Here is a 25,221-nt window from a genome sequence, read left to right on the forward strand (position 1 = left end):
TCCCTGCTTTGTTCAGCACTTCTCTCTCCTGCCACCATGTGAAGAAGGATGTGTTTGCTTCCCCTTCTGCCATGATTGTAAGTTTCCTGAGGCATCCCCAGCCATGAGGAACTGTGAGTCAATTAAGCCTCTTTCCTTTAAAATTACCCAGTCTCAAGTATTTCCTTATGGCAACGTAAGAACGCACTAATACACCCATCAAGACAGAATGAAGTTTTGTGGTTGCCAGTGGCTGGGAGTGGGGGTGGCTGAAGGGGATGGAGAGTGACTGCTAAGGGGTATGGACTTTCTTTTGAGGTGATAAAAATGTTCTAAAATTGATTGTGATGATGGCTGTGGAACTCTCTGAATATATTCAAGACCACTAAGTTGTACACCTTAAATGGGTGAACTGTGTGGTATATGAATTATATCTCAGTAAAGCTCAAGAATGTCAAAAGCAAAGTCAGAAAACAAAGAACAAATTAGTAATAAGTATTTGTAACTCATATCACAGGCAAAAATTAATCTCCCTAATATACAAGTGAGAAGAAAAAGACCAAAGATACAATTATCTTATATTTTTATTGTTTTTGGAGATGGAGTCTCGCTCTGTTGCCCAGGCTGGAATGCAGTGGCATGATCTCGGCTCACTGAAACCTCCGCCTCTTGGGTTCAAGTGCTTCTCCTGCCTCAGCCTCCCGAGTAGCTGGGACTACAGGCGCCCGCCACCACGCCCAGCTAACTTTTTATATTTTTAGTAGAGACGGGGTTTCACCACATTGGCCAGGCTGGTCTCAAACTCCTGACCTTGTGATCTGCCCGCCTCGGCCTCTCAAAGTGCTGGGATTACAGGTATGAGCCACCGCGCCTGACCGACACAATTATTTTAAAAGGGCAAATGAAAAGAACACAGAAAAGGACACAAGAATAGCCTTTACATATACAAAAAGACGTTCAACTGATCAGAAAACTGCAAACCAAAATGACAGAGAAACTGTTTTTTACCTGTCTGGTTGTGAAAATGTCAAATGTTGGACGAGCCTCTGGGCAGTGGGGAAACTGATATGCAGGGAGGAAGGGCTCCTATAATGTTAACCTGACAACATCCTCCAAGAGGCCAAAGGCACACGACGTGTGACCAAGCGATCCTGATGGGAATTAACCCAGCAGAAGATGGATCTCCCATGTCCAAAGGGACTCATGCACTGAAAACTCACAGCTGAAGAAGCCCAGAAGACTCAGCAGCGGACCCCACAAAGTGGGCACATCCGAGCAGTGGAACACCACGCAGCCAAAAAAAGGGCATGAAAACATCTCCAGGGTTTACTGTTCAAGAAAACAAGGTCCAGCAAGGTATGTATTGCATGCTATTATCTGCTTTGTTAAAAGAAGAACTGAAATTCCTATTTGCTTGTATTTGTAAAAATGAGCACAAGAAACTAGCAGTCTGTCTGAGGGCATGGGGGATGGGAGAGATGGGGCAAGAGTTTACTCCATGTTGTTTTAATTTTCGAACACATGAAGGTACTATCCAAACATGAAATGCAATGTCTATCTCCGTGTGTGTTTATTTACCTTAAGAGCAAAGGACACACTAAGTTAGAAAAGGCCAAAATCCTATTCACATGATCACTTGTATTTCCCAAAGGGGAATCCCCACCCCATCTCCATATTAAAATTTCCCAGTGTTTCTCTACCAAAGTTCTTTTCTTTCCTTTTCTCTTTATTGGTAGCAATAAAGCGTATGCATTTTTTTTTTAACAGCATTTTGCAAAATTTGTGGACAAAAGAACTCTACCAGCCCCAGGTTCCTGCACTTAATAATCATGAAATTAAATGTGAGTTTCACACAAGGGGGACATGCAAACATCAGGAGGGGCCGACCCCTGAACAGCCAATGTGCCACCCTGTGCCAGACACCTGCATGTGGGTGGTTAGCCAGGAGGCTTTTCACATGGCTGGTAGGTGCTTTCACAGAACAACAGGAAGAGGGAGATCCCAGGAAAACACTCACTGTTTTGCTGTTACAGATGTTCAGGTGGCCTCCTGCCCACCCACCCTGGGGCAGTTTTGCACCTGCAGCCTCAGCTGCACCTGCCCTGTCCACAGAGGCCCACGTTGGCCACTCGGGGCAGCTGCTGGGCTGGGCCCCATCCTGCGGAGGTTAGAGGAGAAGGCTGCCTGTTGGTCACCAATGGTTATGGGGGGGAATGGTCTCTCGTGTCCGTGAGCAGCCTCAGTAGCCACAGGAGCATCAGGAGCATTCTGACACACACAGAACACGGACGCCTGGGCCAGGTGCCTGCAGTTCTGATGCTTGTGAAGCCGGCCGGAGCCCCGCTTCCACCAGCCGTATTTTCACACCCACTGAGCAGATGAGATGCAGAGGTGGAGTTCACAGAGTCAGATGCAGCTAGATTTCCTTTTGATTTGCTGGGAGTGAGACTTCTTTCCTCCCAACAATGAAACAGAAGTCACAAGGAGAAGGCAGGCAAGCGCTGCAGAAACACAACGGATTTATCTGCCCAAACAGGCCTCAGCACAGAAACCTCCAGAAGCAAGCAGTCACCACGACCCTCCAGAGGCTTCCCTTTCTGATAAAATGCTCCCTGCTCCCACTCGAGAGGGCCCCCTTGGAAATGGGGTCTAAACGCATCTCTGGGGACCTCCATCTGTCCTCCATTCTGAGCAGGAGCTGGGTCACCCTTTCTGGTGCTGGGCCTCACAGGGTCCGCAGGTGGCAGGAGACAATGAGACGTGCCACGAGGCAGCGTGGGTCCAGGACGTACCTGGCAGGACCCGGGTGCCTGACGTTGGCTCCAGCTGCCTTGTGCTGGCCATGCCCTGGGGAAGTCTTGCTTGCTCTGGGCCCATCTGCACAATGAGGGTCTTCAGCTTGAGCCCCAGGTGTCCCTGCCCTACCCTGCAAGGCCACTGCACTGAGACTAGCTTCAATGCAACTTGAGACCGGGCACCAAATCCAACTCAGACCTGTACTGCTGACCACAGCGGCCCTAATGGCCACCTAAGGCCAGATCCCATCTCGAGCTCCAGACCCAATGAGCATGTCCCTGCTGATGTCCCACGGTCCTCTCAGCTCAACGTGTCTCAAACCTGATCCAGCACCTTCCTCCCCAAGCTCTCAGAATAAAAAGCAAATGCCTCACTCCAGGGCTAAAGGCCTGGTATCTCCAGTCCCATCTCACTCACACCCTCCCTGCCTACTCAGGCTCTCCTGGACACACAGAGTCCCTCCCATGGAGTGCCCTCCATAGGCCAAGATCACCCCCTTCCTAAACCTCTCTCTCGCTGAAAGACTCTTCCTCTGCACAGCCCAGCTGAAACAGCCACCCCAGTCCCATTAAAGCCTCCGTGGAGCCTCTCTGTCCAGGCAGAGGGAACTGCGCTCTCCATTCTGGAGCCTCCCACACCCATGAGCTGGTGGGCCCTTCCTGCCTGAGTACCTCTGTGGGCTGCATCCCTGATACCTGGAAAAGCAGGGCCAGGTGGCTGAATGAAGCACTGAAATGACGATCCATTTGGGGTGGGATCCTGCCTCTCAACACTAGGAGCGGCCGGGCGCGGTGGCTCAAGCCTGTAATCCCAGCCCTGTGGGAGGCCGAGCTGGGCGGATCACGAGGTCAGGAGATCGAGACCATCCTGGCTAACACGGTGAAACCCCATCTCTACTAAAAATACAAAAAAATTAGCCAGGCGCGGTGGCTCACGCCTGTAATCCCAGCACTGGGGCGGGGTCAAGGCGGGAGGATCACGAGGTCAGGAGATCGAGACCATCCTGGCTAACACGGTGAAACCAACCCCGTCTCTACTAAAAATACAAAAAAATTAGCTGGGTGCCTGTAGTCCCAGCTACTCGGGAGGCCGAGGCAAGAGAATGGCGAGAACCCGGGAGGCGGAGCTTGCAGTGAGCTGAGATCGCGTCACTGCACTCCAGCCTGGGCGACAGAGCGAGACTCCACTCAAAAACAAAACAAAACAAAACAAAACACTAGGACCGGTGTTTCCTTGGGCATGTTACGCAATCTGAGTTTCTCTTTTCCCATCTGTAAAATGGGGAAATAAAACTGCCCTAGAGGGGCCGCCTGGAGTTGAAATGAGATCATGAGCAGCGCCAGGCTCAGAGGGGTTTGAACAGCAGCTGATGGTGCCAGCTGCACCGCGACAGAGGGAGGGGCCCACGTTGCCCACGAGCAGCCCCAGGCAGATGCAGCACAAGGAGAACCTCTGACCACCTCACCCCACCCACAAGCAGTCCGTGAAAGCAAAGATCCCAGGCATGCTGGGGACGGGAGAGGCCATGCTGGCCCTCACTGACTACTGGAGCCCTTCAGGGCCGAGGACAAGTGGCAGACCAGCAAGACTTGGCCAGCACGTCCCAGCACGTCCAGCAGGGCAGCTGGCCATGGACATGCCCGCCGGTGGTGGGTGTGGCAGGACATTCCTGGGCACATGCTGCCCCTCTGGGCTCAGCTGGCCCCACCTGCAGTGCCAGAAGTGAGTGGTGGGAACAAAATGTGTGGGGCCCTGGCGTTCCCTGAGCCCCAGAGGACCTGCTGGAAGACTACATTTGCTAAGGCTTTTCCCACCTGGAGGCAAACCAAACACTTGCTATTGGGTGGAGATGTGGGGAGACTCACCCCAGACTTACCCACCAGGGACCCTTCCTGGGGTGGCTCAGCCTCTTGCCCATATAAGTCCCATCGCTCTAACCCAATGTGACGCCCTGACAGGGAGACCCTAGTTCAGGGCTTCTGGACCACAGGGATTCAGGGGTGGGCCATGGGGAGTGGGGTTCTGTATTCTCTACCAGACCTGGCCAGACCCACCCCAGCAGGAAGTCAGGATTCTGTGCCAGGTTCAGGCACTCGGGAAATGTTTCCTTAAAGGGCACTGGAAGTGTCAGGAGATCCCCAAGAGGGCTGACGACAGGGCCCATCCTCAGCAGTGGGCACGCAGCCCAGGGCATGCTGTTTGCCACCAAACAGACACAGAAATAGAGAATCTGCCCTGTCTAGCTGAGTGGCCTTGGGCAGGTCATGGTGGGCATCATGAGGCAGACCCCTCCAGGCGGCTATGCAGGCTGGATCAGGAGGGATCCGGGGAAGGCCCAGCTCAAGGCCCAGGGTGCCTGGCAGGTGGCGCTCCCACTCAGAAGCCCAACTCAGGCTCCAGAAATGTTGGCCGGGGTGGGTCTCTGTTCTTTTTACTTCCCCAGGGACACACCTCAACATAACTATGAATTTCCTGATAGGCTCCCCCTGCTTTCTGTATTTTCCCCTTTTGTTCATTACTGTTTAAATGCTTGGCAGAATATACAAACACAGCACCCGCATCCCACAGCGCCTAGTTGCAGTCTGAGTGAAGGTGCTGGAGACAGATGCCTGGGGCGGGCATGGGGGGACCTCTCACCTCCATCAGCACATCATCCAGGCACGAGGAACAGGTTCTGCCAGCCTCCTGTTTATACCCGGAGAGACAGAGGTTGGTTTGGGCAAACTCCCACCAAGGGGCAGTGGCAGGGCCAGGTTCAAATCCGGATCTGTATGTGAAAGCCTGCACCCACCCTTAACCACCACGCTTCACCTCACTGCTACCATAAACACCAGAATTCAGGACGGCAGAAAATCACTTTCTACCCCTAGGTGCCCCCAGCAATCCTTGCCTGCTGCTTGGGAAAAATTCCCAACTACAAGGCTGACGGCCCTTGGGCAGAGCCACCCCACCAACTGGAGCAGCGAAGAAGGAAATTCAGGGAGCCCTGACGGCTGCACCTTGCTACAGGTGCGTTCTCGGGTGCACCCCCTGGGCTTGTCTGCGAGTGTGAGGAGCAGCACAACCTCGGGCCCTACACGCCTCTCTGGACAGCACCCTCAGCCTGCACAGCTCTGCATGGTGGGGAGGGATCATGTTCCTGAGCAGCCAAGCCTTGACCCCAGAAAATGGCAGGCAGGGGCTGGGATAACAAGGGGAGTAGGGGGACGCACCAAGATGGCCCCTGAAGAATGTGCCGCCTTGGAGCACATTAGGCCTTGGAGCCGCCCTAAATCATTCTTAAATCCACATGTTTCTTCCTGTGCAGAAAACCAACCCAAAGGTGGAGATGCCATAAATCCCATCAGTCTGTCATCCCCTAGAATCTTGTCTTGTCCTGGGAACAAAGGCAGGGCATTTCTGGAGGTCCATTCTGGTGTCCTAGCAGCTGCAGAGCCCCGAATGATGGCAGAGCTAATGTTTACTAAGAATTTACCCTGAGCTCCATGGGATCGTCCCACTAAACCTTCACCTCAACCTTGGGAGGGGGCGCTACTGTCATCAGAGGTTTGGAATCTTGCTGAGGCCACACAGGGAGTGAGTGGGGAGGATCTGAGCACCAGCAGTCCGAATCTGGGATCAAGTGCTGACCACCATGTAATACGGCCCCCAGCGCAGGATGAGAGGAGGAAAAAGACAGGCCTCCCTGCGGCAGAGCAGAGTGAGGCAACAGCCCGGCAAAGGCCGCAGAGGGCACGCTCCGCTGACCCCACACTAGGTAGAGCCCTCAGCCAGTTGGGAGGAAGGGACAAAGGCTGTGGGTATTTTACTTTTCTCTGGAGCATACCCCGCCTAGGTGACAAATGATGTGTAGGGGAGAGGCTGAAAGCACCCAGAAGACAAAACCAGTAAGACAAAACAGGCAAGAAACCAGCACAGTGCCCAGAGCAGGCAGCCTCCGGGGGACCCCGACTGGCTCTCATCCAGTTCCTTCCCTTAAAGGTAAATGCTCACAGGTCATACACACACCTCTTCCTCGCTCTGCTGGATTCACTTCAAGATGTTGCAGTTTCTACAGTGACCAGTAATGCTGGGGCCAGTTTAACTCTGAGCCCCCAGTGACCCTTCCAGTGCAGATGTGAAGTGTGAGCTGTGGTATAGCAGTGAGAAGACGGGTGCCTACCACACTACCCCAAGACCAGCTTCAGGGCAGGGCCCCAGCCTCTGGCTAAGACCATCACTGAGCCCATCACTGGCTCAGCCCAAGTGGGGAGATGAGCCGACTCTGTCCCGGCACCAACATCTGGTGCTTCAGAGAAAGCACAGAACCCACTGGGAAGGTGCCTGTCCTTCTATCGGCAAGTGGCTACCACAAAAAGGAGCTGCCAGACACCACGCGTCATCACTGAGGCCCATGCTCACTAGGAAAGGGGAGTCAAGAGTCACAGGGAACTCAGAGAACTCAGAGGCAAGATTCTAAAATCCTCGAGGGAGCCGCCACCATGGCCTAGGGGAAAAGCACCCGCCACCAACACACTGGATCCCCTGTGCCTGCAGGAGGCCCCTTCTTGACCCTCTGTCCGAGGTGTCAACAGGTGCATCTTATTAAGATGGCAAGCACTAAGACTTACAGGTCCCACGAACGAGACCCTAACTATGTTCCGGGCACTGCAAAAGGAACTTGGCACACCGTGACTCGCTGGTTCCTCCAGAATCCCCAGGAGGCCTGTGCCAGTGATACTATTTTATAGTTGAGGAAACACAGGCCTAGAGAGGCTGAGGAGTCTGCTAAGGTCACCCAGCTGGAGAGCCGGAAGCCTAAAGCAGGTATCCATCTGAACCAACGGCGTGCGTGCATATGCATGTGCACACATGCCCACCCTGAGAACCTGAGAGTTCCTCGAGGAAGAACAAGCCATCAGAGCCCTAACTGGAAGTCACCACAACTGCAGTCAGTGGCCACAGGGCGGACACTTCTGTCTCCCACCCTTGAGAACAGTAGCCCTCCCTGCTGAGAGGCTTTAAGGGCAATCTGCCATGCCAGCAGGTCCTGGAGATCTTAACAAAGGCATGGGCTCCAGGGAAAGAGAGGAGGACAGCCAGAGCGCCACGCATGTGAACACATCCACAGTGGCGGGTCTCATTCTCACACCAACACCTCTCCGGTGGTTGTGACAAGAGCAGGCCAGCTTCAAGGGTGGGACAATGAAGGCAGTGACTTTGCCAAAACAGAAGGGCAGCCTGGCATAGCCCAGACGGCCCAGATGTCACCTTCTCAAGCCTGACGACTCCCATCTGCAGAACCTGCCCGGTGGCCCAACAGGCAGATGGGTGCTCAGGCTGGCTTGCAGGCATACCACTCAGCCACAGCAGCCAAACTGGTTAACATCCTTCGGCAGCAATGTCCCTGACTGAACACGGAACTTGAAATCCCTGTGAGCATCTCCAAGAAAAATGGGCACATGCAGCTGCCGATCACAGAAGCTTTACGACAGTGACTCCAGGCAGAAAGGGTGGCCTTCTCTTCTTATACAGTTGGAATTTGTTCTCATTGTAAAATTAAATAGGAGCCAAGAAATGTCCCCGTAACTGTCCCTGCAGGGTGGAGGTTGGTCTAGGAGAAACCTCTTGAAGTCACAGCACACGGCTCTCTGGCGGTCCGGCGAGACTGTCTTTTTCCTTTCCATACTATGTGCACTCCCCTCCTTCCTTCATCTCCACCACTGTCTCCTCTAAGTGAGACCCCACAGTGTTTTCATGAAAGCAAGAAAAACGGACATTCCTGATGGTATTGTGGGACCTGTCGAGGCGGAATCGCTCACATATGCCTTTTTTCTCACTGTTAGCTTGAGATGATCTTAAAGAAAGAAAAGAAAGAGCACAAAAAGGACACACAAAACACAAACAAAAAAGTCCCTTCCTCGATGGCAGACAGGAAATAAAGCCAGCTCTCTGTCTCTAGAGAGAAACATCAATTGTTGGAACACTCAGGTTAAGGGAGAATCACAGAATCAAGGATCCCACTCACCCAGCTGAAAGCAAGAAAGCAACTTCCAGTGGATTGAGGGAAAAAAATTAATTGCAGCTTTAGAAAAACCTCTTCTGCGAGGCTGGGCTGTGGGGCCATTGAAGCCCAGGCGGCTCGGCAGGGCCCTCAGCAGTTCTCCCTATTCACGACGCGCAGGTGGCTGATAAATTTCCCAGGGTTTCTCGGCGCGGTGATTGCGCCTGGCTCTTTCAGCGCGGCTGCAGGAATCTATACAGGTCCACTTAAATCAGTCTGAAGCTGTGAAAGGCTCCATCACTCGCCGCCCGGGCCCGGCCGCCCAAACAGAGCCCCGGGAGGGCCGGCGGGCGGGTGCAGGGCTGGGAGGACAGTGCCAATTAAAAATCTGAGCCTGTGGGCCTTTCTCTTTCTCGTTTTCATTCCTACAGCTACATTGTGTCCACTGGCAGCGGACTCCAAAGGCGAAGAGGCTGCATTCACAGCCTGGAGCTTTAGAGCCGCCATCCCGAACCAGGCTAATTAAAAACGTGATTTCCCTCACAGGGCTGCCCCGGGGAGCAGTGAGGATGGAAGGCTCAGAAGATGAGGCGCAACTGTGCATGCTGGGCAGCTCCTGGAATGGCTGGCAGGCTAGGAATACAGGGCCCTTTCTGACCACCGCCCCATCCTCAGAGAGACACAGGGCATCTGGAGGTTGGAGTGGCCCATCTGCACATAGCATCTGTCCCCAGAAAAGGCTGGTCCCTTGGGTCTCTGGAACATTCTAGTGTTTCCTGCTAATGCCGGTGGCCTCCACACCTGCTCAGGAAGAAAGGGCAAAACTGGCAGGGTGGGGGAGAGCCATCTCACATAGCCTTGCTCCAACAAGGATATGACTCACCTGCTCCCAGGGCACCTGGTGGGCCACAAGCCACCAGGCCATTACTATTGAGCTGCTTACAGTTGGGGGAAGAGGGTACCCAGGCCTGGCCACTTTGCAGCTATTTGTCTACCACCTGGTCACTTGGCCCCTCCGAGCCTGCCTCCTCAATTGGAAAATGCCGATAAGGAGAGCTAGCTCACCGAGTCAGCTGGGCTAGCACAGTCATGGAACACAGCCCTTACCCAGTGACAGCTAAGACCGCAACCCATAGCACTACCAGTGGCTACAGCCCCTCCACGTCCTCTGCCAGCAAACCAAGGAGCTTTGGCTCTGCAAAGGCCAATTAAAACCCCCAGAGACACGGGACTGGCGCTGCTCACTGCCCGCCCTCCTACCTTCCTTCCTTTTAGAGTTCCAGGACAGCTCCTAGCCTAGAAATGGATGAAGATGTGGGTGGCAATTCTGTTCTTTCAGTGAAATGCACATCACTTCTGGCTGACCTGCCTGGCATTCAGCAAACCTTCTCCAAATTACCAGGGTTTCCTCCTGGCAGAAACCGCTCAGAAATGCACCACTCAAAGGGTTTTGCCACTGAGGGAGGCCTGAGAGGTGACCTTCCTGGGGTGCTCAGAGAAGCTTGGGATGTCAGTTTCCCAGATGGCTGTGGATAGGGGACCTGAGAGGGCAGATGGGTCCTGGGGGTGGCAGCAGGTATGGGCATGGGGGAGGGAGGCAGACGAGGGCCATTTGGGCTGGCTTTTCCAGCCAGAGCCTGCTCTGACAGGTAGACTGGGAGACGGAAGGGGACAGCGCATCAGTCCCTCTGCTGCAGGACTTGGTGCTGCAAGAACATCTGTTCCTAAGTGGGTGATGGTGGCCCCTCCACATTCAAAATTCTGAGGAGCCTGCCTCTTGTTCTCCCCTTGAATGCCAGGAGGAGGAGCCACGTGACTGTCACCTGTAGGGCTGAAGCCAGGCCACAAGGCAAGGGCACCCAGCAGGGGTCACCTTGGGGACCACAACAGAGTCATGACCAGGTTCAGCCTCAAGCAAGGGCCCAGAGTACCTGTGGCCACAAGGAGCTGGCCGGAGCCCTCAGCATAGGATGGGGTAGCCAGGGCAACTCAGGCTCTCTCTGGAGGCCTCAGGTGCAGAGTGGGCCCTGCCATCACCGCCATTCTGTGGTAAGACCACCTATCTGCTCTCTCAGCCTCTTCCTCAAGAGAGTAACTGGGAAATCCCTTCTTCTCTTTAATTAAAATTGAAAATGGAGAACAGTAACAATTGAGAGCAATAATAAAAATAACACTAATTTTGAGTGCCCCCTCAGGCCCTGCTGAGAGATGCAAAATCTTAGCCCCTGAGACAGGCTCTAGGGGCCCAAGAGGGGCCCACGCCAGCAGCATTCCCCACCCCACCCCCATTCCACCAACAGCCTTCCCAGCCTCTGCTGAAGGCAGACAGGTGAGGGTAAATTGAGTAGGGATTTTGCCAGGCAGTTGCTAAGGTCACTCCAAGAATCCTGAAATCCTGATTAATGGGCAAGATGGCTCTGTGCTTTGGTAGTCGGTCTCAGGCGCCTTTTCTTATGGAAAGCAGCAACGCACACTGTTGGCGGCTGTCTGGCATAACGCCTGCTTGCCTGGCCTCATTCGAGGGGCTCAGGAGACCCCAGCATCACCCGGGAGCTGGCAGAAGTGCGCCAGGAAACCATCATGTGACCAACCTTCCCAGCTCCTGGGGACTTGGACTCAGGGATAGGGAGGATGGAAAACGTGGGGCCAATAAAGGTAAACAGCCTGTCCCAGGGGGCAGCAGGCCTCTGTGTCTACAGGTAACAGGATGCCCTGCCGCCCAGCTCCACCCCACACTGCATGGCATTTGAGCCGAGTGGGCACCAAGAAGGTGCGTCTCCTTTGCCACTGCCCAATTCAGAAGGATCAGCTTTCCTGTCTGAGGCCAAACAGGTAATAGGGACTCAGGACTGCAGCCACCAGAGAGGTCAAGGTCTTTCACTCCAGCCAGTGGTTCTCCACCACAGCAATGTTGCTCCCAGCTGATGATCACCTGTCATGACTGGGGGAGGGGGAACAATGAGCATCTAGCGGATGGAGTCAGGGATCCTCCCATGAAGAACAGCCCTCCAAAGACCCACAAGCCCCGTGTCCCTCTTCACATCACAGCGTCTCTCCCTCTGATCGCCTGTGCGAGTGCAGCTCGCTTTCTTTAGGCATTTGCTATGTGCCTTCAAGAATGTTCCCACTGTGGCTTCAATACAGATGGGCTATAGCTGCTCTGGCCCTGCAATGGGCTCAAACGTCTTCCCCAGGTCTCTAATGCCTGACAGGCGAGGGAGGAGAAACATGCCATTCTCCAGCCAAGTGTGTACGGAATCCCAGAACAAACGGAACCGTTTTGTTACCATCTCCCCCAGGCCAAGCCCTCCCATTGCTGCACCAGTACCTTCTGTTTCCTCCCTGGTCTTTCTGCTCCCAGCCCGGAGCCTCTGGAATACATGACACGAAGTTCCCAATAGATGCAGGGCTTTACGGCTCCCTCGGTATCCCTGCCCTCCAGCTCAGATGGCCACCCTGTGACACTCTTTCGCCCAGTCTCCTCCTGCTGCTGGGAGACCTGGCCTCCACCCAACCCCCTTTTGTGAACTCTGACTTCCCTTCTTATCTAACTCCTGAGCCTGCAATACTGGGGTGATTCATTCCATTAAGGGGAGGCTGGAAGCAGCCATGATGGATGCCAGGGAATCTGGGAAAACTGCTGGCATCTCTTGCCCACTGCAGAAGCACCTGAGGCAAGCAAAGAGGCAAATGTGGCTATATGGGTGTCGACCTCTCCAGGTTCTAAGTGAGGCCCTATCCATGGAATCTCACACAGCCAGCCTCCTGGCTGGGCCATTCCTGGGAACCAAGCCCTCCCTTGGCAGACCCTGCACCAGGTGATGGGAACTGGGAGCAGAAGGAGAACAGCCTCCACCTCAGAGGAGCCCACACTCAGCGAAGAGGCGGGACTGGGAGCAGCACACACTGGGAAGGGGTGTGGAGCGAGGCATCAGGGCCACATGTGCTGATGGTGAGGCTGTGCTGGGCGCTCTGCCAAGCACATGGGAAATACCATCTCATTTAATGTGTATCACTGCCCTGCAGCGCTCAGGTTTATTACTAGACCCATTTCATAAATGGGGACTCTAAGCCTAAGTGACTTGAATGAATGGCGCAGAAAGTCCCTGCAAATCTCCCTGAGAAGTCTCCAGGCCTCAGGTGTTTCTCTTGCTCATAAACCCCACGCCCCAAGCAGTGACAATCAGGCTTTTCAGGGTCTCAAGCAGAGTGCTGATCTGTACATTGTGAAGTTCCTAAGGAACTGGAAGCTCCCTGTAGACAGGCAGGCAAGAGAAGAAAGGGAAAGCTGCTCACCGAGACCCCACCACATGCAGGAGCTTTACATTAGCAGGACTGTTCTCAGAACAAGTGTGGCAGAGATGCATGTCACAATGCACGCGTGTGGCAGCTGAGGCTCAGGGAGGAAGGTATGTGTCCAGTGTCACAGCTAGGAAGCAGCAGACGGCAGGGAAGGCCTGTACCCTTCCCATGTCACCCCACGGGGTTGGGGGGCTATGTGTCCCTTGGGGTCACCCCCTCCCCCAGGGCACCTCACTGAAGTGTTGAAGGCAGACCCAAGACGGCTGCTTGAGATGAGCCAAGGAAAATGTCTTTGGCTTCACCAGACACAGTAGGAGCTTTATAGCGCAAGGGATGACCCTGGCCTGTGGTCACTGTTTCCTACAAAGCCCAGAACAGCCCAGCGTACATGAAGCAGGTCAGTAGCCACATGGAGCTATCAGCCAGCAGAGGGCTCAGGGTGGAGCCAGGGATGGGAAAGGAAGTGGGTGTGGGCACGGGGAGAGTCAACAGGAAATGCACTGGGGACGCCATGGGGCTGGCTGAGGCCTCACCACCCCCAGACTTCTGCATTCTGGGTTCTTCCTAGGATGCTGAAAGTCTGCTTGGCCCGCAGGGCACAATGGCGCGCCCTGCCTCCTCCAGAAAACCTGTCTCCGGGAACACCGCAGCAGCCAAGCTTCTGGGAGGAAACCAAGACACACCGAGGCTCCAAGGCTCTGGGAGCATCTGCTGGAAAACCCCACGCTCAAGACCACAGGCCTGGGCACGGCAGACGGCCAAGCCGTGGGCAGAACCTCCAGGATGGAGAGGGACAGATGGGCAGTGGCTGCCTCCAGCCCAGCGTGCCAGTGCCCACGAGCCTGCAGTCTCCATGGAGGGGAAGGTCTGGGACGCTGGGGGAGGATAGGCTGCGGCCTGCTGTCTCCTGGCCTGGCTCTCTACCACCTGCCATAAGGTCATCATACATCTCCCCTCCCTGGGAGCCTCCCCCATCTGTAAAATGGCAATAATGACCTCTGTCCTTCCTGCCTCACAGGAATGCCAGGAGACAGACCTCAAGAATCACTGCCGTGGGGCTTCACAAGAGAGAACCCACTAGAAATGCAACAGCAGAGCCCTCCACCATGTCCTCACAATGGGCAGGCACTGTGCGTGCACCAACGACAAGCCCCCAAAGGTGCTCTTTTTTGCTTTGCAGATGAGCAAACAGGCTCAGAAAGATTAAGTAACTTGCCCAAGGTCCTACAGATGAAACAGAACTCAGACCTAGTCCACCTGTCCCGCCTGTTCGGGGCTCCTCTTGCTGCTAAGAGGCCTGGCCAGGATTAGCAATTATGGGAAGCCGCCCTGAGAGGAGAAAGCACCGTCCCAGCCCTTAAGGAATGTGCAGTGTCACCGGAGAGACTGGTGGTGGAAAGTGCTTGCCACAACAAGCGAGCCACTTATGGGAGACAGGATGGAACTGGTAGAGGATGAGTGACAGCTGTCCTACTGACTTGCAGAAGCAGCTGCAGGCCTGCTGGGCAGACTGCAAAAGGCAGGCAACAGCAGCAGTGGAAGGCCAGGTCTGGTCACTGCCCCATCATCAGCTAACTTTTTAAGTGACCCAGGGCAAAGGACTGCAGCTCTCTAGGCCTCAGTTTCACCAGGTACATGACAGGTCCCTTCCAGCTCTGAAACTTACGGGCTCCAGCTAGAACCTTCTGCACCTACCTCTTCAACCTCTAACCTGGGAGTAAGGAAACGAGCCTGGATTATTTCAAAGTTTCCATGTCTTCCAAGAGAAAATATTGTTGTCTCAGTAGATGGCAGCAAACTAATCCTAGCAGAGGCCTTCCTGCTGTTGTTGGACCAGCTTGGCACCCTCTGACCACCCACCTGACCAAGTAGAATGGAGGATGGGGTAGAAAGGGTGCTACAGGGCAGGCTGGCCCAGGCATCAAAGCCATGGTGGGAAAGAGAAACAGCAGGCCTGGCTGGCCCCACCTCCAGGCAAGTCAGCAGCTGTTTCCCCCAACATGTCTGCCCTCCGTCGAATAACACAAGGTATTGCCAAAATCCCAACCACTGCAAGGATTTGGACAATGCCAGTTCTAAAAAAGCTTCCAGATTAAGCCTCAGTCTGCTTTCTCACAACTGGATAAAGGCCGCCTACCATGAAGAGTGTACCCCTGTAAGATGGAGGGCTTACTGCCAGCGAGCTGCCCTACCTAGAACTCAGGCTGGCAGTGTTCCTGGCCTCCCTCACACACTGGGAAGTGTGCACTTGATTCTTTGTACTCCTTCAGACCCCAAAAGCAACCAAATATACATAAGTCCCCATAAGCAACCAAATATACGTAAGTCCCAGGAAACGTGTCATTCATTTTAAGTCTCCATGGTGCCTTTAGGAAGGCACTACTGTTCCCATTTTTCAGATAAGAACTCTGAGGCCCAGGGCAGTCACTTGCCCAGGCCCTCTCCTCACAGGCTCAGTCCCTCTGCACTTTGCCTGCAGATTTCCGGCCATCCACTAGATACTTCTAGCAGTAAAAGCTAACATCATAACAAGATGAGCTGACGACAGGTACAAATGACATAATTATCTATCAGATGACTTTCTTCCTAATGGAGCCAGGATATTCTTAGTAATATTATTAAGTATAGGATAATTTTACAATACTGTAGGCTCTGCCCTGCTCCCAGAGTAAGCACTAAGGAGGCAGACCTCTCCCTCCACGGAAGGACTCTACCAGTTGGAGGAGGCCAAAGGTAAAAGAGGCCCAGGTCGTCTACCCTGAATCTGAGAAACAGGCATGAGCCTGGGTCTTCTAAGTGTTCCAGCTGGACCCTCCACACTGGAAAATGACAATGATGGTGGTTTTGGTAGTGGGGCTTGTGATGCTGAAAGTAACGGTGGTTATGGTGATGATGGTGATGACAGCAGGTGCCATCTGCCAGGCACTCACAGTGTGGCCAGATGTGCTAATTGCTCTACACCCTTTGGCCTATGTGATCTTCACACCAACCCTGTGAGTCAAGTTATTCTTCTCATCTCCACTTTACAAATGAGGACGCTGCGGCTCAGAGCTTACCTGGCCAGAGCACAGCAAGGCCAAGAGCTGAACCCTAACCCCAGGACTCCAGAGGTGCTGTTTTCTTCCACCTAATGCCTCCCCAAGTGAGGCATTCCTCCTCCAGAAGGAAAACCACTTCTGCAGATGACCAATTTCCAGACTATTTCCCCAGTACAAATGTCCCCAACCCTGCTAGGAGGCCAACATTCCTCTGCCATCAGCCATTTGTTTTGAGAGAGAGAGATGTATTTGAAAACAAATGGTTCATCCTAAGGTGGATTTTCTGTGCCCTAAACTCTGAACCCCCCTCTTGCCTTCAACAATGAGAATGAAAACAAACCTAAGACAACAAAGGAAAAAGAAATGCGGGGACTCATGGGTGCCGGGTCACACCAAGGGGCTCCATGCATGTGAATTAGCCATGCCGGACACTGGGAGCCCCTAACCTCCCTTCAGAGGCCACTTCCTCCCCAAACCACCCCAAAGCCAAAGCCACTGCAGCAAAGGTGGTAGCAAGGCGGTGGCGGAGCAGGGCCAGCTGCACTCAGCATGGGGGCAAAGCCAAGCCCTCTGTCCTTGCTAGCCTCGGTTTCTCCCTTTGTGCCACTGGGAGACAGAGCCAGGTGGCCACCAGCTTGCTCTCAGAGCCGCCGTTGTGGCCTTGCTGCCAGCCTTTTCCAGGAGCTGAGGCCGCAGGGCCCTCACTCAGTTCCCTCGTGTTCCATTTCCCTCTGCACCTTCCCAAAGGTGCAGAAGGAGGCTGGAGGGGTGGAGCTGAGCAGAGGGTGCTGCCTGGCATCCTCCTGGGCCTGCTCTGTCCTCCCAGCTACACGGGACAGGCAGGGACGAAGCTGAGAGGGCTGCCAAGGGAGGCAGTATAAAGGCATGCTGTGGCCCCTCACTGCTGAACTGCAGGCACTGTAGCAGGAAGCCCGGCCGCTGGAGAGAATCGCAAGCCCACACACGGGCACCAGGGACCTGGACTACGCACCCCACTCCTCCTGCTGCTCTCCCCTGCCGCCCCCGCCCCCATGACAGCAAGGCCCAGCGGCCTCATTTCCTCCTCAGGGGAGCACTGTGGAGACTGTCAGCTGACTTCTGGCCCTGGGCCCTGCCTGCTCTGGAGGGTCAAGGTCAGCGAAGCTCCACAGATGTCTAGCCCCTGCCTCAGGTCGGCAGTGACTAGGCACTGGCACATGGCAGGAACACGCCACCCCTGCTGTCTACTATGACTGGGCCTGGAATGTTCACGCCAGCCCCAGCGTCAGGACAACTGCGACTGAGGGTGGTTCTCCACCCAGACAGCCTTTGCTTGCTGGTTCCTTTATTTGTCCCCCATCTGTGAAGCATCTGTGGTCCACCAGGTGCTATCCTGAGCAACGTGAACTCAGGGGCCAGGAAGCGAGGCCCCTGCCCTCCAGAAGCCCTTCCCAAAAGCAAGCCTGGAGAATTTCAAAGCCAACATCAAAGTGTGATAAGAACGAGCATCCTTTTGACGCTGGAATTATCCCCTCTAGTTTTTCACTCACAGTCCTCTCTTCCGCTTGGGTCCCAAGACTTTCCCAAGTTTGTCCCTGCCGGTGTCCAGCGATGGTTATGAAAACCCGCAGAGGGAAAAGCTATCAATTCCCAACTGTTTCTACTCAGTAGGTGTGAACCATAACGCCAGGGCTTAGGACTAGCCAGGGTCTGTTTCTACTCAGTAGGTGTGAACCATACACCAGCGCTTAGGACTAGCCAGGGTTTTACCATGTGCACAATACGTCCACATCCAGCCCTGCCCAGGGGTGAACTGAGCAAGCAACTCATGCCCAATTCACAGATCGGAAACTGAGGCCCCGGGCAGCACCGTGATGGGCTGAGTTCACGCTGTTGTCAGGTGTCGGAGGAGGCTGTGGTCACAGCCTTGGGAAGAAGGGGCCCGGCCCACAGGTGCACTCAGATCTGGTCCCAGCCTGTCACCCACAGTGATAACCCCGGGTGACCATGGCCAGCCACTTCCCTCCTCTGGTCCTCGGTGGCTTCACCCGCAGAGGCAAGGGGTCCAAGGAGGTGAGTGACATTCAGTGTTTCCTGGTGCTCACATTCCAGGGCTATAACAAACACCAGTCCCAGAGGTCGTGGGAAAGGACAGTATGTATTTTAATGACACAAGGAAGCCTTGTGGTGGAGGGCCTGAAGCAGCAGCATTCTCCATCTGTCCTATCTAGCTCCAGTCTGGGGTCCCACTTCCTTCAATACGGAAGGTAGCAAGAGTACCCAGGGACTGGCCGAGCAAACCACAGAAAGGCAAAAATCTCCTCCTAGCTGGAACCCTCAGGCTTGTCCCCAGGACAGAGGAGCCTCTTGCCTCTCCAGCCCACACAGGCAGATGACACCTTGTGTTGGTGTGTGCTCGACCAATCAAAGGAGCTGTAGACAAAATGGCCCTACCTTCCCTTGGGAACTCAGACGCCTTGGCCAGGAGGAAACTGTGCTGTCAGGCCCTAAGAGGTAGGACCCATGTGCCCTTGAGGCCCGGACAGCATTTTTCAACCAGGTCCCCAAGGGCTCTGCAGATAACTAAGCTAAACGGAGCCTTGAGGGCTGCCTGCCTCACCTTATGTGCCCCAATGACACTGGCAGGGTCTTGCTCTTCAAAAACTATTTTGATACGACTTCTATCCCTGCTCAGTGAATGGGGAGAAGCCCATAGGCTTTGATATGTTTCTCTGATGAAGCCCCAAGCTCAAGGCCAGCCAGGAGGTAATGTCCTCCAGATTTCTGGAAGAGCTGTGCCTCAGGCTGGGACAACCAGCTTCCTTTATGCCAGGAGGGTTGGAGTAAAGCAGAGGTTTGCCAGAAGGGCTCTGGCCTGGGAACCCTGATGCTGACTCAATAGGGGCATCTCACAGAGCTGAAAATACCCAGGCACTGCCAGGGTTCTGGATGGCCAGGCCTCACTCTCCATGTTATACTTTCAAGAGGTCTTACAAGAGCAAGATGGGCTGCCAGCCCCTGCCAGGGCACTGGCCCAGCTGATGGCACTCGTCTGTAGGGCAAAGAGGCCCAGCTGGGTCTCGCTGGCACAGTGGGGTCAGACTCATGAGCCAGACAGACTTGGGTCAAAGCCCTCTCTTAACCACTTCTTCTCAGGGTAACCTTGGCCAGGACCCTCCCAGTCTGAGCTTGCTTTCCTCATCCACATGGCGCAAGCAGAGCCTATCTCAGAGGGATCTTGCAAGAAAGAAATGAACAGGGTGCAAGAACACACTTTGGGATCTCCAAGGTGCTGGGCAGATGGGGGGGTCCACGTGTGGCCAGGTCTGGAACACGTGCTGCCCAGTTCAGGGTTGATGCCAGCTGGATTCTCCAGCTTCTTTATACTGACCAGTGCTGTGCAGAAACTCAATTGGAAAGCCCCAGGAGCAGCGTTCTGGAAGCCGATCAGGCAGCTCCCATCAGTACCCCTCCTGGGCCGAAGTCTGCCAGGTTGCTGAGGGTGCAGGAAGGACGGGCATTCAGAGCCATTAAGGGATCTGCTAGACACTAGCCACAAGCCTCCTTATTTTGAAAAACTGTGGCTCTGGGAACTCAGGTGCTATCCTAAAGAAAGAGGCTCCTACCGTTAGCAAAGGAAATAATTAGGAAGCATTAAATGAGAAAAATGCACATTGAGTGAAACGCTGCGCCCAGCCATGTCAAGTGCGACTGTCATCGTCATGCAACGCTATGGTGCTCAGAAAAAAAATCTTCAAACAAAGGACCTGGAGCCTGGGGCCTGGCCCTCCCAACCCCTGGCTCTGAGCGGACTTCCTCTCTCCACACCAGGACTAAAACTGGACCACCCTGGAACATCAGCTGTGGGAAGGGCCACTTCCGGTCTGTGACCATGCTGGCAAGGATGGGAAGGAAGGGCGCTCCCAGGGAGGGGGTGTTTGGCTCCCCAAAGGTCTGCAGGCATGGGGATGGCAGCAGGGATGGTGAGGGCTGACTTTCCAGCAGAACAAAGAAGTTACTGGAAGGCAGAATACACCTCTGATTCATCTCCCAAGCCGTCTCACCTTGGCTCCCCTGTACATCGCCAGGGTACAAAGCCCGACTCCAGGCATGTGCCGGCGTCCCCAGCCCCAGCTCAGGTGGTAGCAGAACCCATTCCCTTCCATTACAAAGGAAGGGACAGCTCTGTGGACATGAGTGGCATTGTGGGTAGGGCTGTAGGTGTTTGGCCTTCCTGAGGCCTGGGACCTTCTGCTCCCCTAGCTCCGAGTCCCTGGGTTTGTGAGTAGGCCCCTTTCAGAAGGAGGTAAGGAGGCCCTGGCGTGCCTCTGCTCGCCCTGCCCGTATCTGTCTGAGGAGCTCCACAGGGGAAGTCACACCAGGCTCCTCTGGCTCCTTTTGAAAGCAAGACAGGCAGGAAATGCACAATGATTGCTTTGCCAACAGGCAAGACTGCAGTGAGCCACAGGTCCCAAAGTAGTACCCAGGTTACAGAAGCCCCAGGTGCACACAGGTCATTGGCCTTGGACAATCCTGTTTTAGATGATGGCAACACTTGAGCTCCAGGGCCCGGGGCTGCCTCCTCAGGCCCATTCATAACTTCACTCCACACTGGACACTCTTGGCTGGAGAGGGTGGACTGACCACAGTGTCCTGTCACATTCAGGTGACAAGGCTAGCTTCAGGACACTGTCATCTCCCATCTTCCCACCCACACCCTGGGACTGCCTCTTTGACACCACCCAGTCTCACACAGCAGGAGGCCATTCAGAGGCTCAGCATTTCCACATGAATTCCGGTCAGTGTCAGGACCTGCCGGCCTGGGGAGGGGCCTGAAAGCCACACCCTCCTGGATGTCAATAGGAAGACTAGGGGCTCCTTGAGCTTGCTACCTCCTTGGCTTTCCCCACCAAGACATCTCATCCCATGAACCTTCTCAGGCCGATACCAGCAGGAAACACAGGATGCTGAGGAATAAGGAAGAGCTGCCCAGCACTGGGGCTCTGGAGATGGCTTCTCCTTGGGGGTAAGCATGGCCACTCCAGGCAATGTCCACTGTCGTCCAGGGAGTGCTTAGTGGCAGAGCTGGGGTTCCTGACTGTGGCAGGAGTTCAGCAGGCACAGATGAATATCCAGCAGCCTGTTCTCTGCTGCGGTCCCTCTGCACCAGCCACAGCCAGCTCCTCCCACACACGTCAGCCTTGGAGGTCACTCATGTCATCCTTTCAGGTGGAAGAGCCTTCTACTTCTCTGCTCGTCACCTCTGTCCCATTACCCATGCTCCTTGTCTTTGCAGCACTTACTTTGTCCAACATCATCTGCTTTGCTCCTAATATTGTCTGCCTGTCTATACTAGACGGAAGCTGCCAGAGAGAAGGGTCCATGGCCATCCTGCTCCACATAGTCCTCAGTGCCAAGAGCAGTGTGTGCACACAATAGGTACGTCATACCAAACAGAACTGGCCCCAGAACGGGATCCATCCAGCAGCAGGCAATGGGGCATTGCTTCTGTTTTTCCTGCTCGACGGCACCAGTACAGTACCCGGCACACAGTAGGTCCCAGAAAGACACACTGGATTGAACAGGTAGCAAAGAGAAACCTGAACATGGGTCCTTTATGAGTACAAAGGAAATGAGGAGGCGGCCTGGATTCTGCCCACTGGAACAGGGCAAGGCCCAAGATGTGGGAGGCTGACACACAACCAAGGGGCGTCTGGGTCTGCTCACTTAGAGCAGGCGCTCCCGCTGTGGAGGCGGTCTGGAGGCACACCAGGCCCCAAGGTAAGCATGCTCTGAGTGACCGAGAGGGCCAAAGGCTCCCGGGAGCCCTGCTGGAGTGGGAGCGCAGGTGTTCCCAGGCGCCATGGCCCTAATGGAGGACCGGTTTGGGTACAATGCCACAGTGAACACAGACTCCCTGAATTCACGTATAGACTATTCGTTTAGAGCAAAACCAAATGAATCACAGGGCACTGCCCCATCAGCACCCCTGCTCTAGTGTTCATGGCACAGACCAATATTGGAAACGGCTCTTGTTCATGGACAGGCTGGAAACAGTTGGTCAAACTGTGCTTGGTGCAGCCAGGCCAGCCCAGCCCCTAAGGCCGGACAACACGACCCTCCCGAAGGGACAGCGGGATTGATTAACTCATAGGTGATGCACTGCCCTCCCGCTGATGGGAGTGTGTTCTGTGGTGTTAAAAAGGAAATAGCATTATTACAAACTAAGGCTACAAGAGCATCAACATTCACAGTCTTTGAAACTGAACAGCCTAAAATAATTCAATTCTATGTTGCACGAGCCAGGAGTGTTTTTAAACTGTGTCTGCTTTTCCTATCGGATAGAGTAAGAAAGCAGTGCTAAGCTCATATATTTTGTTTTAATTCGTGTTTCTTTCCCCCTTTTAAAGCAACAAATTCGTATTTCTTGTCATTGTTCCACACATTGGTAGATGCTGATGATTTAAAATCTGTATTGCACCTGTGGAATCCATGAACTCCTGGGGCTAGAGTGTCAAGAGTCACTACTCAGCATTATAACTGCTTAGAAAATGGACTGCAAGGAACTACACCAATTATTTAAAAATCATTATCTCTGTAGGTGGATTTCAGAGGAATTTAAATTTCTGTGCTTTTACATTTCCAAACTGTATTTTTTGTCATCTGAACTTTAGACTTGTTTACATGTATGCATTAAGTTTTTAGCCAGTAGAAACAGAAATGTCAGTGAATCTGAAACTGACATAGTCCTGAGCTGATATACAAGTGTTTGTACCCTCTACCGACAAGAATATTACTATTTACCATTAATTGAGCATTTGTTGTGTGCCATTAGCCCTGAGCATGTGACAGACATTATTTCACTTAACTCCCTCTTTTCATGCCCATTTTACAAATGAGGAAACAGGCTCAGGGAAATACAATGACTTGCTCAAGGTCCCACAGCTAGAGCTGCAACCAGCTCCATCTGCTCCAAAGGCCTTGCTCGCAGCCAGCCTATTCCACAGCTTCTCCACAGCCACGAAGGTTCCTTTCTACTTGCTCGCTTTTCTACTCGGCCACTGAAAGCAGCTGTGATGATATGTAGGTCACACTAACCACAAATATTACTGAGACCATGGAACTGGGTGGGCACTCTGGCAGCATCTTGGTTGTGACTGGTGACTTTTCTCCCACAGTCAAAGAACCAGGTCAGTTCCCAGGCTCACCAAGCAGACAGTCTGAGGCAGGGCCAGGGCAGCGAGCAAGAGCCCAGGGGAGGGGCTTTGCTATGCAACAAACTAAGGAAAACTCTGGTGTGCTGGGGGATAGGGATCCTGCCTGGCAAATGTGGAGGCCTCTAACCATATTCTGTGCTGCCATACACGATGCCACCCAAGGAGGTTTCGGGACCAGAAGCACCCCAGGTCACCTCAGCAGGAGTCTCAGGCTACGGACCTCTGAACAGATGTCAAGGGGGACCCTCTTGCCCACTGCCACATCCCTACCCCGGTAACATGTTACTGGTGTTTCTCCAAGGCTGCTTTGCCAAGCAGGTGGCCCCCACTCATACATGCAAAATGGGCTGAGAGAGGTATTCCTCACCCCTTCTAGGAGACACAAGCATATTCAGACCTGGAGAAGCGTCACCTTAGTTGAGATCTATTTAATTTTGCTGGACCTTTGAGAACCATCCATACAAGTCCTGGAGAACAGCAAAGTACTGTGGGAGACAGGGAGGAAGGTGCACACGGCATGTGGAGGAAGCCGAGATCCTAGAAGCAGGCCAGGTGCCTCCAGCAACATCCCTGTACTTCACCCCGGCAACCCAGGCGCAGCTGCAGTGCAGTGAGCTAAAGGGCCACAGCCTGGGGATGGGACACCAAGGCCATGTTCCCTGCCTCCACCCATGCGACCCGTGTCCACCTATCAAAGCTTCTCCAGCCTGCTGGTCCTCAAACCCTGCTCCCTGTACCCCCTCTGAGGCTGCACTGCATGAGCTCAGCACATAGACTGCCTGTCACACCACCCAAGTTCGAATCCCACACTTGCCTAGAGCCGGCACCATGGCCCTAGGTGAGTTATTTAATTAGGTCTGTGCTTCTGTGTCTGTGGTGGTAACCTGGCATGACAATAACAGTAGCTGTGTCCCAGATACTGGGATGTCAATGGTGGGGATGGCAGGTATGGTGGCTGACGTGCACCCACCCCTTCTGCCAGCATCTTGCACATAGTGGGAGCTTGGTGTACACTGACAGGACTTGCAGGACACATACAGTCTTTGAAGCTAAACTACCCTTTGGAAAATCGTGACTCTCTCCACCTCTAGCCTTCCTGCTTTCAGCCATGATAGGCCTAAAGTCTGAGCAGAGCTCCTCACCACGGAGGGACTAAGAGGAGCTACAAGGAGCAGCTTTATTTAAAGGGAGAGACACAACTGATCAGCAGCTTTTCCTCCTTGCCCCTCATGTTCTCATTGTCAGTCTCCAAACAGGCCAGTGCCAACAGCAGTGGTGGAAGTGTTCTTGGTTACAGTAAGAACTTTCTAACACATTTCTGGGTCCCCAAAGATGCTCCAGCCCACGCAACAGCCTCCTGGCTCCAGCCTGGCTGCTACAGGTTTCTCAGACAACGGCAGCATCTGCCCTCAGACAGCCTCCACTGCCTAACTTTCAGGTGGGGCATAGGATAAAACCATGGCCGGCTGAGGCTTTTAAATCTGAGCCAACCCTCCCCACCCTTACTTTCACAGAGTGGCTGCAAAACCACCTTGCCGGGCCACGCTCTGTTACCACAAGCTCATCTCCTCTAGCAATTTCTGAGCTGGCTGTCCACCTAAGGGGCCAGAAGACATCTGGCTAAGAGAGACATTTCTGGGTCCCAGGCCAGAGTCAACCTTGGTTTGGTTTTGTTTTTTGAGATGGAGTCTCATTCTTTCACCCAGGCTGGAGTGTCATGGCACAATCTCAGCTCACTGCAACCTCTGCCTCCCGGGTTCAAGTGATTCTCCTGCCTCAGCCTCCTGAGTAGCTGGGATTACAGGTGTGCCCCACCACAGCCAGCTAATTTTTGTATTTTTAGTATAGACGGGGTTCCACCATGTTGGCCAGGCTGGTCTCAAACTCTTGACCTCAAGTGACCCACCCGCCTTGGCCTCCCAAAGTG

General features: G+C 53.9%; 2 protein-coding genes across 3 annotated transcripts in view; one reads left to right on the plus strand and one right to left on the minus strand.

Moving 5' to 3' along the window:
* Positions 1-25,221, plus strand: part of ABRAXAS2 (abraxas 2, BRISC complex subunit) — a 943,775-nt gene that overhangs the window by 744,607 nt on the left and 173,947 nt on the right. The window lies entirely within an intron of this gene.
* The window catches only part of FAM53B (family with sequence similarity 53 member B), a 255,921-nt gene that overhangs the window by 146,600 nt on the left and 84,100 nt on the right, over positions 1-25,221 (minus strand). The window lies entirely within an intron of this gene.

Source organism: Macaca thibetana, chromosome 9 (genome assembly GCF_024542745.1).
Source record: "Macaca thibetana thibetana isolate TM-01 chromosome 9, ASM2454274v1, whole genome shotgun sequence".
NCBI lineage: Eukaryota > Metazoa > Chordata > Mammalia > Primates > Cercopithecidae > Macaca > Macaca thibetana.